Below are 14894 nucleotides of genomic sequence, written 5' to 3' on the forward strand. Positions count from 1 at the left end.
AGATGTACTCCAAGATATACAGCATTACCTATGCATAGTAGACATATAAAAATCGTCTTTTATTATTTACCACCAAGATATTGATATACAGTACATAGTGGCACCTCTAACAGCCATCAGCACTTTGGTCACGTTTTGTTTATGCTTTATATCCAGCAATGTTATCATGCTGGTCTTACACACATGGTTTACTTTCACTTCACTCTGTTTCTCCCACACAGTGTCTGCGTGAGCCCAGCAACATTCCAGTTGTCCTGGCAACGGCCCGATGATGTCAGAGGGCGGAGCTACGATTCAGGAAGTGCTGCAGGGAAGCACAGATGCTGGGGAACAGAACATGCTGCTAGATATAAGGTAAGAAAACACATAGCTCCTGTTCTTTTTCACAGCACTACACGCACTTTTCATGCTACACAAGCCCTGATGATAAAGCCGCACCGGCTTTGAAACGTTGGCAGACATGCTTGTATTCTTTTGAAAAACTTTGCACATAAAATTTGGATTCTACCCATCCAGCTGATCGAGTGCCGCCTGTTTCTTTGGGGGTCCCCCCAGGTCCCTCAATCTAACTCTACTGTTTGTATACCCATCCGAGGAAGGCACCGTGGCATATACCTCAGTGAAGAGAGTGCCAGTCAACCCTATAGATTGTATCGTCTTGGAAACTCTGCACCCAGGAACGTGACAAGGCACCACTGCAAGCAAATACAAGTAACCTATTTATATCAGTGACGCTTGAAAATACAGGACTTTGTGTTTTTCTGCACCTTTAGCACTCGCCACTTTAGCACTTTGCCACTTTTTCTGCAAACAGTCACTTTTTTTGCATCAAGCACTTTTGTATTATCATGGATCCATCTTTAAGGGATAATATCTCCTTTGTGGAGATACAACAGCACTTAGAAGAGACCTTTTCATACACTCCAGACAGAGTGGAGTCTATTCTCTTTAAACAAGATGACAATCAGGCACTGTCCCCCAATTCGGCAGAGGACATATATAATTCGCTATTTAAACTAAGGAAGAAGGAAGTCGACTTTCACCTCCATGGTTCCACCTTGTCCGACTACTACCGGGCCCACCGCATCCCACGCGGGTTCAGGATTAACAACACCCCCACCATTGGCCGCAACAACCCCCAGTTTTGCCTCAGATGGATCTCTATTTTGAACAAATGTAGCCAGGACCTCATGGTCCTGGTAATAGAAGAATCATCTAAAATCCTACATGTAACAAGATCCAAGATCGCAGAGGTTAAAAGTGAACAAGCATCACTCCCCAACGATAAAAAAACCCAGCTCCTATGGGAAAAACTGGAGGCCCAGGTGGAGGCACACCGCCTAGATCTGGAAAAATTCAAAAAGAAAAAATGGGCCACAGTAGCTGCAGACTATGAAGATGGCCGGGTCTACAGATGGTTGAGTGGCGAGGGTCAATCGCGCCAACGCAATAGAGGGTACTCCAGGCCACAATGGAGAGAGCGGGGCAATAAAGAACACCAGCGTTATACAAGTGACAGCGATTTTATCGTTGAAGATTCAGATGAAACATCCTCTGGTGCCCGCCCTTTAGGCCGCACAACCCGGGCTCGCACCGGGCTAAAAACGACCGGTACACAAGAAGAGGGGGGCAATCCCACCGTATCTTCAAAGCCTCCAAGGAGTACAAACAAGAAGAGACCTTGTTATTTAATTTATCCTCCCACTGCTTGACCCCAGATGAGACCAAAGTGCTCAATCACGGCCTATCTTACGTACCCACTAACCGACACCAAGCGTTCGACTGGAAGGTCGACCTTCATAAATTTGGAAGATCCATCAGAGTGAAAGAACACTTCCAGCATTCTGCACCCCAACTTGCCGATAAACATGATACCTTCTTAAAAAAGCACGCGCACTCCACATTTGACCCCCAATCGCACAATTCCTCACTCAAAACATTCACCAGGATTGTGGATGAGGCAGTCACTAGATTTGACGCCAATGCTCCCAAGCAGCATTCCAACTTAAGAAAAAACGAATTGGCAGCCTTGAAAAACCTGGCAAGCAACACCAACTTAACCATTCGACCCGCCGACAAAGGCGGGGCTATAGTTCTTCAGGATACAGCAAAGTATGTGTCAGATCTGGACCAAATGCTAGCTGACACAACTACGTATAAAAAACTTGTGGCAAACCCCACACAGGTGTTCAAGAAGGAACTGGACCAGGTCCTAACAGAGGCACTTCGGGATAACCTGTTCAGTAAAAAGGTTTTCCAAACTTTAACCACAGAACATCCGGTGACCCCTGTTATTTATACCATACCAAAAATCCACAAAGACCCAATAAATCCTCCCGGCCGTCCCATCATATCGGCCCGGCATTCCCTGTATCAACCAGTTTCCCAGTTCCTAGACACCCTTATTCAGCCATATATCATGCGTCAAAAATCTTTCCTGAAGGACACTACCCAGTTACTTTGCCAAATAGAAACTCTCAAGGACTTACCCGTATCCACCATACTTTGCACTATGGACGTCAAAAATTTATACACTGTCATTCCACACTCACAAGCCATAGCGGCTATGAGATCTTTCCTCTACAGAACTCACTTTGATGCTCTGGACATTCCTTTGTTTCTGACCTTATTGGAGCTCACCTTAACCAAAAATTATTTCCTCCACAACGGAATATATTTCCTGCAGCTAACCGGCTGTTCAATGGGGTCGAATGTGTCACCATCACTGGCAAACGTATTCATGTTTGAACAAGAAAATGCCTTCTTTTTCTCGGACATTACCATCAGTCACAAAATCATCATGTACATACGGTACATAGATGACCTCCTCCTGTTATGGGGTGGCACTACAGAAGAGCTACAAGCCATCATTGACAACATCAACGCGATGGAGGGTCCCATCAAATTGACATCTATAATTGATAAGTCAACCATTAACTATCTGGATGTCACCCTCACTATGTGCAACAGGAGGATAAACACTACAGTCTTTGAGAAAAAGACAGATCGCAACACATTGCTACAATACAGTAGCAATCATGCTCCGGCACTCAAACGAGGATTGCCCAAATCCCAGATGATTCGTTTTGCCAGAATAATTAGTGACCGGTCCACACTAGCAGACAAATTGGACACTTTAATTACAAAATTTGTCCAAAGAGGGTATGACCCTAAGACCCTCGACTTACAAAAGAACCAGGTGTTATCAATACCTCGGGAGTCCTTACTTAAATCCACAAGGAAAACCACTACTAAAAAGAAAATCCCCTTTGTAACCACATACACTCCGGCCAGTCAAGTCCTACCGCGGGCACTACACGCTGTGTGGCCCATTGTTACCAGCGACAAGCAGTTGCCCTGCTTACGCCATCATGACATCATGCCGAGTTACAAAAGAGGGAGAAATTTAAAAGATCAGCTAGTGCGCACCAATATCACCCCCAACATCGAACCCAATCCCCTATTTAATATTCAAAGAAAACAACCGGGTTGCTACAGATGCCCGTCCTGCACGACTTGCAGAACAATGACTCCTGCTAAATACGTTGAACATCCGCAGACAGGACAGAAGTTCAAAATCAACCACGTTTTGTCATGCAAGTCGCAGTTCATTATATATATGATTTCATGCCCATGCAATAGACACTATATTGGGCAAACAACCAGGACATTCCGTGAAAGGATGGCTTTGCATCGGTCAGCAATCAGTGCCAGATTGAAAGGAGAGAAGATTGAACAGCCGGTGGCCAAACATTTTGAGGAAGCCGGACACACACTGGGAGATCTCAGAAGCAAAATTATTGACCACATTCCCCCCCTGAATAGGGGAGGGGATCGACTCAAGAAACTCTCCCAGCGTGAATCACAGTGGATTTTTAAACTTAACACCATGGCCCCGATTGGGTTAAATGAAAAAATAGCGTGGAATATGTTTATTTAAATATGACATCTTGTCCCTAGGGAAAAGTCTCCCTTTGTAAATGTACATAGTAGCAGCTAGTACAGATCGTGCATACATAGATTCAGTCCAGGATTCTCTATAGTCTCTGTTAAAACAAGTATGCTATGCTTTTTTTCCCCTATTTACAAAAGATGTACTCCAAGATATACAGCATTACCTATGCATAGTAGACATATAAAAATCGTCTTTTATTATTTACCACCAAGATATTGATATACAGTACATAGTGGCACCTCTAACAGCCATCAGCACTTTGGTCACGTTTTGTTTATGCTTTATATCCAGCAATGTTATCATGCTGGTCTTACACACATGGTTTACTTTCACTTCACTCTGTTTCTCCCACACAGTGTCTGCGTGAGCCCAGCAACATTCCAGTTGTCCTGGCAACGGCCCGATGATGTCAGAGGGCGGAGCTACGATTCAGGAAGTGCTGCAGGGAAGCACAGATGCTGGGGAACAGAACATGCTGCTAGATATAAGGTAAGAAAACACATAGCTCCTGTTCTTTTTCACAGCACTACACGCACTTTTCATGCTACACAAGCCCTGATGATAAAGCCGCACCGGCTTTGAAACGTTGGCAGACATGCTTGTATTCTTTTGAAAAACTTTGCACATAAAATTTGGATTCTACCCATCCAGCTGATCGAGTGCCGCCTGTTTCTTTGGGGGTCCCCCCAGGTCCCTCAATCTAACTCTACTGTTCATATATATATATATATATATATATATATATATATATATATAGATACTTGATCAGGGTCCGGCACTCCAAAGTAAACCTTGTAGTTGCTGCGGTGCCTTCCTCAGAACCCGCAGGTTCAAATGCAGAAACTTAAACAGATAGCACACTCCAACAGGCTTTTTCTTTGCAAGTAAAAAACTTTTTATTACGGTCTTACGCCGTTACGAGGTGGACACCTCGTCATCAGGGACATAACATAACAAATAAAGTGCACACATATAAATACCATATAACATTCCCGCCCGCCCGCCCGCCCACCTCACCCATTAACCCGGTACCTGCTGGTCATCTGCTACAGGTGTTCCGTCACTGCACCCGCCATCATCGTAGTCCTAAGGTTCCCCCAGCTTCCACGTGAGGACGCCGGCGGAAGTCGCTCTCACATGACTTCCAACTGGTATTACCTCACAGTCAGCTGGCTTCTCCCGGAACACGTGATCCAGGAAGTGCGGTATGCTGAGCAGAGACCGCCTGGTATCCAGGTTACCGTTTCTATGGGAACAAGATACAAATATGTAAACAACATTAAAAATTTCATTTAAAAACACAGGATCAAACAATTGCAATAATCCATCTGGCAATTATAAATATACAAGTAATAATTGTGAAACTAAACGAATAAACAACTATTAGCAATCAAGTGGAGCAATACAAAATTATACGTATGATCTTTTTATAAGAAACACTGGTGCCCCAGTGTTTCATTTAGCCCTCCTGGGGCAAGCGTTTTTAATTTAAAGATCCAATGGCTCTCCTTTTGCATAAGAACTCTGTTCCTATTTCCTCCTCTTAATGAAGGCGGCACATGGTCAATAAGCATTGTTCTTATACTAGCCACACTGTGTTTATACTGTAAACAATGCCGCGCTACCGGTTGGTCAGAATGACCTTTGTCCAGTGCCTGATGGATAGCTGACCTATGTTGGGCCATGCGTTCCCGAAAGGTGCACTCGGTCTTCCCAACATAGGTCAGCCCACACGGACAGGTCAAAGTATAAACCATATATTACACCAGTGTGGGGATGGCAAACAGTATTTCCCACCGCCATGGATCTACAGGTTATGCACCCCAGGCATCGGTGACAGCCTTTCCCTCTTGTCAGAAAATGGGATGGTTGTACCCGATCCCACCCCGTTATGTCCAACTTGACCACTCTATCTTTTACACTTCTACCGCGAGTGTAGCTTGGGAGAAGTTTAGTACCATGTAGCAAGGGTAAATCTTTGTCTGAAGCGACAATAGACCATAAATATTTCACTCTCTTGGTGTTATTCTTGGAATTGGCTGTATATCGATTTACCCAGGGAACTTTTTTATTCATTTTATCTGATTTTTGATTTTTGGGTTGTAACAATTGTTCTCTAGGAATTAAAGAAACTTTTTCTTTTAACGTATTAAGCTCCACCCTAGGATAACCACGATCCACAAATTTTTCCACCATATTTTGTAGGGCTTCAGGGACAGCTTCTGGGTTAGATGTAATTCTTTTTACCTTTAACATCTGAGAATAAGACTAAGACTAAGCTCCTGGCCAAATTACTGACTTAGAACAGCAGTAAGCCAAGGACCACGATTCATTTTTCAGAATTTATTTTTTCTGAGTCCACTCCCAAGCAATGAATTAATAATAAAACCCAAGCATTGATTCCACCTATGAGTAATATGACACATCATTATTTAGGTATTTACCATAATCTGGGACAGTGAATCCAGCCTTTCTGCAGGATCTCACTTCCCGTCACCTATGGGAATGTATCCTATAGGAGGCCTAAAAAATGCCACTACCTTTCCTCTTACAACCACATGCTCACTCCTCATTTATTATTAAAAATTAAAATTTAAATATGTTTTTTAATTTTTTAGACGTCATCATAACGTCAGAATAAAAGTTTTTTTAAAAACTACTCAAACCTTTTAAAGCTCAGGAAACTCGGTATGTATACATAATTATCCATACCACTTAAATACCAATCAAATTAAGACAAATATTTCAAGGGCTGTATATATTCTTTTAGAGTTCATCACCCCTGAAGAAGTCGCACAGCGACGAAACGCGTTGAGTCTCGACTCATCTATTATCTATGTACTAAAAATGTACAAATTATGCTGTAAACTGTGTCTGACATTGACCATAACATTTATGTTTTAATAAAACTATTTTACAAACTGCAAAAATTCTGTACCTCACTATTGCACCAATACACCAAGGTGGAGGTTTCTTTAACTAGCGCTCTCTATATCTCTTTTTCGTGCACATATCCATGGATACCGTCCTCCACTAACAGGGAGGTCTTATAGAAGAGCTGCTCATTCTAGCGCAAACAAAAGTCTTTCTTTGTCATATATATATATATATATGTCTATGTATTTTGGATGAGCGGCGCCACTTGTGCTCCTCTAGGAAAACAATAATAGCCCCAGCAATCTTCCCTTATAATATAGAGGGTGTCGGCCAATTCTTTAAAAAATAGTGTCGGTATAACACTTAAAAGGTATAAAAGAAATGGATAAAGATAGCGGCGACTAATTACTGGGCTGAGTATAAAATAAAATATTTATTAAGATGACAATATAAGACAAAAAAATATATGTATAAAAAGGAGGACAATTTTTAAGATGTAAAGGTAAAAATACAGGGAAAAAAAAAAAATGGAGGAGGTAAATAAAACACAATCTTCCTAAAATCAAATAAAAGCGTATAAAGATATAAAGGAGATTTGCTTAACTTAAAAGAGGATGGAGATCAGAGGTTGCCCAACGCGTTTCGTCAAGGGGTTGATGAAGTCACATCGACGAAACGCGTTGGGAAACCTCTGATCTCCATCCTCTTTTAAGTTAAGCAAATCTCCTTTATATCTTTATACGCTTTTATTTGATTTTAGGAAGATTGTGTTTTATTTACCTCCTCCATTTTTTTTCCCCTGTATTTTTACCTTTACATCTTAAAAATTGTCCTCCTTTTTATACATATATTTTTTTGTCTTATATTGTCATCTTAATAAATATTTTATTTTATACTCAGACCAGTAATTAGTCGCCGCTATCTTTATCCATTTCTTTTATATATATATATATATATATATATATATATATATATATATATATATATATATATATAAGAAAACAGAAGGAGCGCACCAAATGAGCAAAAGTATCAAAGTTTACTAAAAACAAATAATCAGCTCACATACATGATAATAAAAGACTGTCGGCATATCACTGTATCGTCCAACTCTCGTCCACATCAAGTATGTACTTTGAAGGTAACCCAGCAAGGTAAGGCGGTATCAGCGTACTCGTCGGCAGAAAACACCCAGCGGTGTACGGACAACAGCAGCTGGAGGCACGAGATCGGAACCGGACGGGATAATGAATGTACAGATCAGCACGTCGGAAAGCCACGCCAGCGAGTTTCGTGACTGGGGACTTCGTCAGGACAAAGTCCCCAGTCACGAAACACATTGGGGCGTGGCTTCAGCTCGGTGCCCCATAGCAGCTGCACCCCGCACTTATGGTAGTTATGCCCTTGCCCCCGCCGTCAGAGCCGGTCACCACCACCACCCCGACCCCCTCTAACCCTGCCCGTCTCCCTGAAGTGGAGACAGGCAGGGACCCGCTGCCCTGCTACCATGAGACTGGGAAGTGCGTGCACGTGAGATGCACATGCGTCCCAGTTTAATGGAGTCCCTGTCTGCCGGTGCTCGCCAGAGGGGATGTTCTGGTAGGCGCCGGGCAAGGACAAGAGGTGCTACATCTGTATATATTTATAGCAGAGTGATAGAACCGGTACTCCTCTAAGGTAATATAGCTGCCTGGGTGCCCTTGGAAATTCAGCAAAAATTAGAACAGGGAACAGCAGCCCCTTGAAGAGGTAGATCCACCACACATCACTACAGGACTTAAAACTTTTACTTCTTATTAAGTCATGAAGTGAGGTGTGGTGGATTAACCTCTTCAAGGGGCCAATAAAGGAGTTGTTCTGCAGATGGTGACCACAGACCACTTCTCAGCTCTTATGCTTTCTGGCTGATGTTTTGATCACTTTTGAAAGCTGGTGGTGCTTTTACTCTAGTGGTAGCATGAGACGGAGTCTACAACCCACACAAGTGGCTCAGGTAGTGCAGCTCCTCCAGGATGGCACATCAATGCGAGCTGTGGCAAGAAGGTTTGCTGTGTCTGTCAGCATAGTGCCCAGAGCATGGAGGCACTACCAAGAGACAGGCCAGTACATCAGGAGACGTGGAGGAGGCTGTACGAGGGCAACAACCCAGCAGCAGGACCGCTACCTCCGCCTTTGTTCAATGAGGAACAGGAGGAGCACTGCCAGAGCCCTGCAAAATGACATCCAGCAGGCCACAAATATGCATGTGAAAAGGGAATACACTAATAGATTGACCTAGGTCAGTCTTTTCTCCACAAATATGCATGTGCCTACTCAAACGGTCAGAAACAGACTCCATGAGGGTGGTATGAGGGCCCGACGTCCAAAGGTGGGGGTTGTGCTTACAACCCAACACCGAGCAGGACGTTGGCATTTGCCAGAGAACACCAAGATTGGCAAATTTGCCACTGGTGCCCTGTGCTCTTCACAGATAAAAGCAGGTTCACACTGAGCACGTGACAGAGTCTGGGGACACCAAGGAGAACGTTCTGCTGCCTTCAACATCCTCCAGCATGACCGGTTTGGCAGTGGGTCAGTAATGGTGTGGGGTGGCATTTATTTGAGAGGCCGCACAGCCCTCCATGTGCTCGCCAGAGGTAGCCTGACTGCCATTAGGTACCGAGATGAGATCCTCAGACCCCTTGTGAGACCATATGCTGGTGTGGTTAGCCCATGGATCCTCCTAATGCAAGACAATGCTAGACCTCATGTGGCTGGAGTATGTCAGCAGTTCCTGCAAGATGAAGGCATTGATGCTATGGACTGGCCCGCCCATTCCCCAGAACTGAATCCAAAAAGGGGCAGACTAGATGTGCCAAGTGGTTCTTATCTGCCGTCAAATTCTATGTTTCTATGTTTCTATAATTGAGCACATCTGGGACATCATGTCTTGCTCCATCCACTAACACCACGTTGCACCACAGACTGTCCAGGAGTTGGCGGATGCTTTAGTCCAGGTCTGGAAGGAGATCCCTCAGGAAACCATCCGCCACCTCATCAGGAGCATGCCCAGGTGTTGTAGATAGGTCATACAGGCACATGGAGGCCACACACACTACTGGCACTCATTTTGACTTGTTTTAAGGAGATTACATCAAAGATGGATTAGCCTGTAGTGTGTTTTTCACTTTTATTATGAGGGTGACTCCAAATCCAGACCTCCATGGATTGATACATTTGATTTCCATTGATAATTTTTGTGTGATTTTGTTGTCAGCACATTCAACTATGTAAAGAATAAAGGGTACTTATGTAATATCTGGGCTCCCGTTTTTCTTATGAGACCGCGTCCCCTCGCGGGGCTCGCTACGCTCGCCACGCTTCGGGCACGGTGGCTCGCTGCGCTCGCCACACTATATAAAATCAACTCCATGCGTAATTGGATAGTAGGGGTATGAAAAAATGGGGTGCATTTAAAATGGGAGCCCAGATAATACATAAGTACCGAATAAAGTATTTCATAAGAATATTTCATTCATTCATATCTAGGATGTGTTATGTTAGTGTTTCCCTTATTTTTTTGAGCAGTGTGTATATATATATATATATATATATATATATATATATATATATATATATATATATATTCACATCAGTCACTGTCCTACAGCTTACAATCTAAACCAGCCTGATTCTGGTTTACTTGCAAAAGCAAACTCTTTCTCTAATATACCAAAACATGTGCACTACAGGTGGGGCAGATGTAACATGTGCAACGAATTAGAATTAGATTTCGGTGGGGTTTGTACTTCAAACTGCTATCTATATTGCAGTGTACAAATAATGCAGCCAGTATTTACCCTGCACAGAAACAAAATAACTCACACAAATCTAACTCTCTCTGCACATGTTAGATCTGCCCCACCTGCAGTGCTCATGGTGTTGTCCATTAGAGAGAGAAATTGCTTTTGCAAGTGAACCAGAATCAGGCCCAATATTTCTGATGGCAGCATAGGTATAGAATGCATATTATTTTTGGCGACAGGTTTCTTATTGTGAGCTCTTAAAGTACACAAACCATTTAGCTTGAACTAATTATAAACACTACATTTAACAGCAAGAATATGTAAGACAGGTAGAGTTTCCTGTATCCGATCGCTTATCCAAAATATTCCAAAAACCGTGGTATTTTAGAATATTTCTGATTTGTATTCCCCCCCCCCCCCGCCCCTTTATACTAAACAAGTTCCCCAATGGCCTCGGTGGCCTTCAGGACTACCCCCAGCCCTACCCCTCATGGTGAGCATGGAGCTGTGAGGGGAAGCAGCAGGGTCAGCCTATGCACCAACACTTCACCCATCAATCCCTTGTAAAAGTGTCAGTCCCCTGCAAATGTGTGTTCATGTCTTTTCTCTCCCCCTCCCCTCCTCTCCTGCAGCACACATCAACCCCACCATGTGCTTTTTCCTGTATTGTGTACCTCCGCAGATTGCACACCCTGCCAGCGCTGACCTATGCAGTGCACCAAGCTGGTTGCCTCAGATGGTATCTCCGCGGACAGGATGTGGATCACGTGGATGTTTCTGTGCAGGGTTTATCATACTACTACAGAAGTATTTGCTTTCCAATATATGCATTGGGTCCTTGTATGGCTCGCCCCTTACAGTGTAACCTTCGTAGTGCGCCCTCCATGGCTGCCTCATCTGGTGCACTTGTGAATGGGATGAAAAATACATGGACCTGAGTATACATTGAAATCATCCATTTTGGGTAGTTTCTTTTAGGGGTGATCTATTTCACCCTGGGTAATCCTACGCAGAGCGCCTAAAATGGCTGCCGCACTTGGTACCTTGTCAGGGTGGAGTACACAACCCATGGAAGTTATTATCCAAAATGCTGCACCACTCCTGCATTATGCTTACTGTGTGCTCAGGGGCTTTTGTCTGTGACATGTCTGTTACTGTACCTCCAACATCCTCTGTATTATGTGCATTGTTTTTTTTAATGTCTGTAAGCGCCTTGAGTCCTGCTGGAGAAAGTGCGCTATATAAATTTTACTTACTTACTTACTTACTTACTTCTTCAGCATCTTCAGTGGTCCCTGGAGTGCATTGCGCGGGTGCGTGAGTTACGCCGGTGACATCACCGGCGCGCCTGCAAACACGCGCAATGCACCTATGGGACCACTGAAGAAGATCCTGAAGGCCGTCGTGGATGCCGGGGGATGCTGAGGACGTTGGGGGACACCATGGGACCAGGTAAATATGGTAAATAAAATCCAAAAATCCCTTATCCGAAATGCTCGCGGCCCCAAGCATTTCAGATAAGGGATACTCAACCTGTACTATGTTTTCATGAACAGGATTAAATGATGCAGTTAACAGCATAATTCTACATCTATTAATGGCAAGAGAACCTTTGTTTCTACACGAATGGCCGAGTTGTGCATACAATGGGAGTAAAATGCATGCCAAAAAAAAAAAACCTATATAAAAAACTGTACACATCCCAGAGATGCATCTGGCTCTGATTCTACGGAATTAAACATCTGGGGGATTTTTGTGAGTAATCATCATTAACAACATGTTGTAATTGCAACTATGCTCCAGTACAAAAGTTGCACCACCTACAGGAACATATGCGCACAATTTCTGATTGTTTGAACACTCCCTTACTGTACTCGGAGCACGTCACTTCCCTGTTCTCCGTCTTTGGTGGAAAGGAATGTCAGATATGCACAAGCCCACATTTCTGCACATTTCTGTGTGTTAGTTTAATGAGCTTTCACAGTATGAACATTTTCAAGTTACGCCATGTCTTGTTCACATATTGTTCTTACGCTGATTCAATATTAATAGCCACTAATACAAACACACCAACATCAGTATACAATGTACAGGCCTAGTTTTGAGTTGTATCCTCCGGGTTAAAGCCCATAGGAGAAATGCTGCTGACTGGAGGTGGGGGCAGTGCACAGCTTTACCATTAAGTCCCACCCCTTTGCAGGTAATGACACAATTCAGTGGATGCATGTGAAGGGTTGGGGCCAATATGATGTGACTTGCATAGAAATGCATTATACTGTATAAGACCCGCCCCCTCCCACGCGATCCATGAATCATGGCATTATATCCTGTCTGCAGTTCCCATACTTGGTTACTAATTTAGCAGATTGCAGGAGAACATCCAGCTCTTCTGAGGGACTGTACATACATTTATGTGTCTCCCGCAACTTCCAGGATAGTAGGCTAGTATAGTATGCAGTTGCATTGTCAAGAATCAAAATGTGGACAAATAGCAATGTTGACATGACAATGTCAAAAGCCACAATGTTGACACCTGTATTTAGGGTTGTTATTATTATTATTATTATTATTATTATTATTTTATGGAGTAGATTAGAAGATGGAACAAAGGGTTAGGATGATATTTGTTTGGGTTTGGTGAATGGGTCTTGAGAGTCTGTTTTAAGTTTTGTAGAGAGGTGGAGAGTCTGAGGGGGGAAGGTAGAGACTTTTAAAAAAATGGAGCAGCAAATGCAAAAAATAGACGACAGAGGACGGGTGCGAGAGTAAAGGGAGATAAGGTCAGAGATGTAAATAGGAGAGAAATAGGTGAGGACTGTGTAAGTGAGTGTGAGAAGCTTGAACTGGATCCTGAAAAGGAAGGAGAGCCAGTGTAGGGTTTGGAAGAGAGGGGAGGTGGATTTAGTTTAGATGAGAAAGGTGAGATGGGCTGCAGCATTGAGGATGGATTGAAGTGGACATTTCCAGGTTTACCACAGAGGTAAAAGAATACAGTAGTCCAGTCTGCTGACCAGTGAGTGGATAAGTGTCTAGCCCGATTGAGACCAATTCTGAACATTGATAGACCTTGCATGCGCATGGTAGGCTGTGCGTGTGATCCACTTGCCTATGGACCATGCAAAGGGTAACTTATGCTGGGTAAATGCCCGGGTCAATGACTGGCACGATGTTTCCAAGGACCCCCAGTGTTTCATGGGTGTGCCCATAAAAATGGTGGGCACGCCCATAGAAACGCTGGGCGGGCCCCAGTGAACACAGGCACTCCTCTGCCTGCTTGTGGCAGGTGCATGATGTTGGTGCCCAGCCCAAATTTGTGCCAAACCGTGCAGCCACTGAGTGACTCCTGGCACAGAAGGAAAATTCCTTTAATGGTAAGTAACCATCAAATGATTTATTCTCTGTGTGGTTGCATGCAAATGGATCCCTACATGATGGGGGGTGGTGTTTGCCGGAGCGGCGTTCACCTGCTCAATAGGCCGCAGGCAGGTCTGGAATGGGCCACATTCTGGGTGAGAAGGGTCTGATCCAGGGTATATTTTTGAGATGAAAATGGTAGGTGCTGAATGTGTGTTTTAGATGAGAAGGAGTAGTCAAGAATTACGGCAAGACAGCGCACATGGGGACTAGAGGAGATGGGTGAGATTATGTGAGAGGGTAAAACAGCCTTAAACATGTTGAGCTTAAGAAAGCCCTGAGACATCCAAGAAGAGATAGCAGCAAGACAGTTGGACATACAGTATGAGTGAAGAGAGCAATGGAAAGGTCAAGGTAGATTTGATTGTCATCATCATAGAACTGATATTACATCCCAAAAATCTATAAAGAGGATGCACAGAGTGAGAGATTAGGAGAGAACCAAGAACAGAACAGAGAATTAACGATCAAAGAGGTAGGAGGAAAGCCAGAAGAGGGCAGTATAACTTACACCAAGGAAGTGGAGGATTTGCTAAGGATACAGTGATCCACAGTGTCAAAAGCAGCAGAGAGGTCAACAAGAATAAGCAGAGAGTAGGATTTAGAATTTAGAAGCAAGAAGTTCATTGCAGACTTTTATGAGATCAGTTTCATAGGAGTAGAGGACAGTAGTCAGACTGGAATGAGCCAAGCAGTAAGTGGGAGGAAAGAATGGATATAAAACAGTTGTAGAAAATACACTCAAGGAGATGGGAGGCAAAAGTGAGAAGAGAGATGGGTCGGTAGTTGGAGAGAGTGTTTGGATAAAGGGTGGGAGGGGATAGGGTCAAGTGGGGAGGTAAGGGGACAGACGGATGAGGGCC

Source organism: Crinia signifera, chromosome 7, assembly GCF_055691185.1.
Source record: "Crinia signifera chromosome 7, ASM5569118v1, whole genome shotgun sequence".
Classification (NCBI taxonomy): domain Eukaryota; kingdom Metazoa; phylum Chordata; class Amphibia; order Anura; family Myobatrachidae; genus Crinia; species Crinia signifera.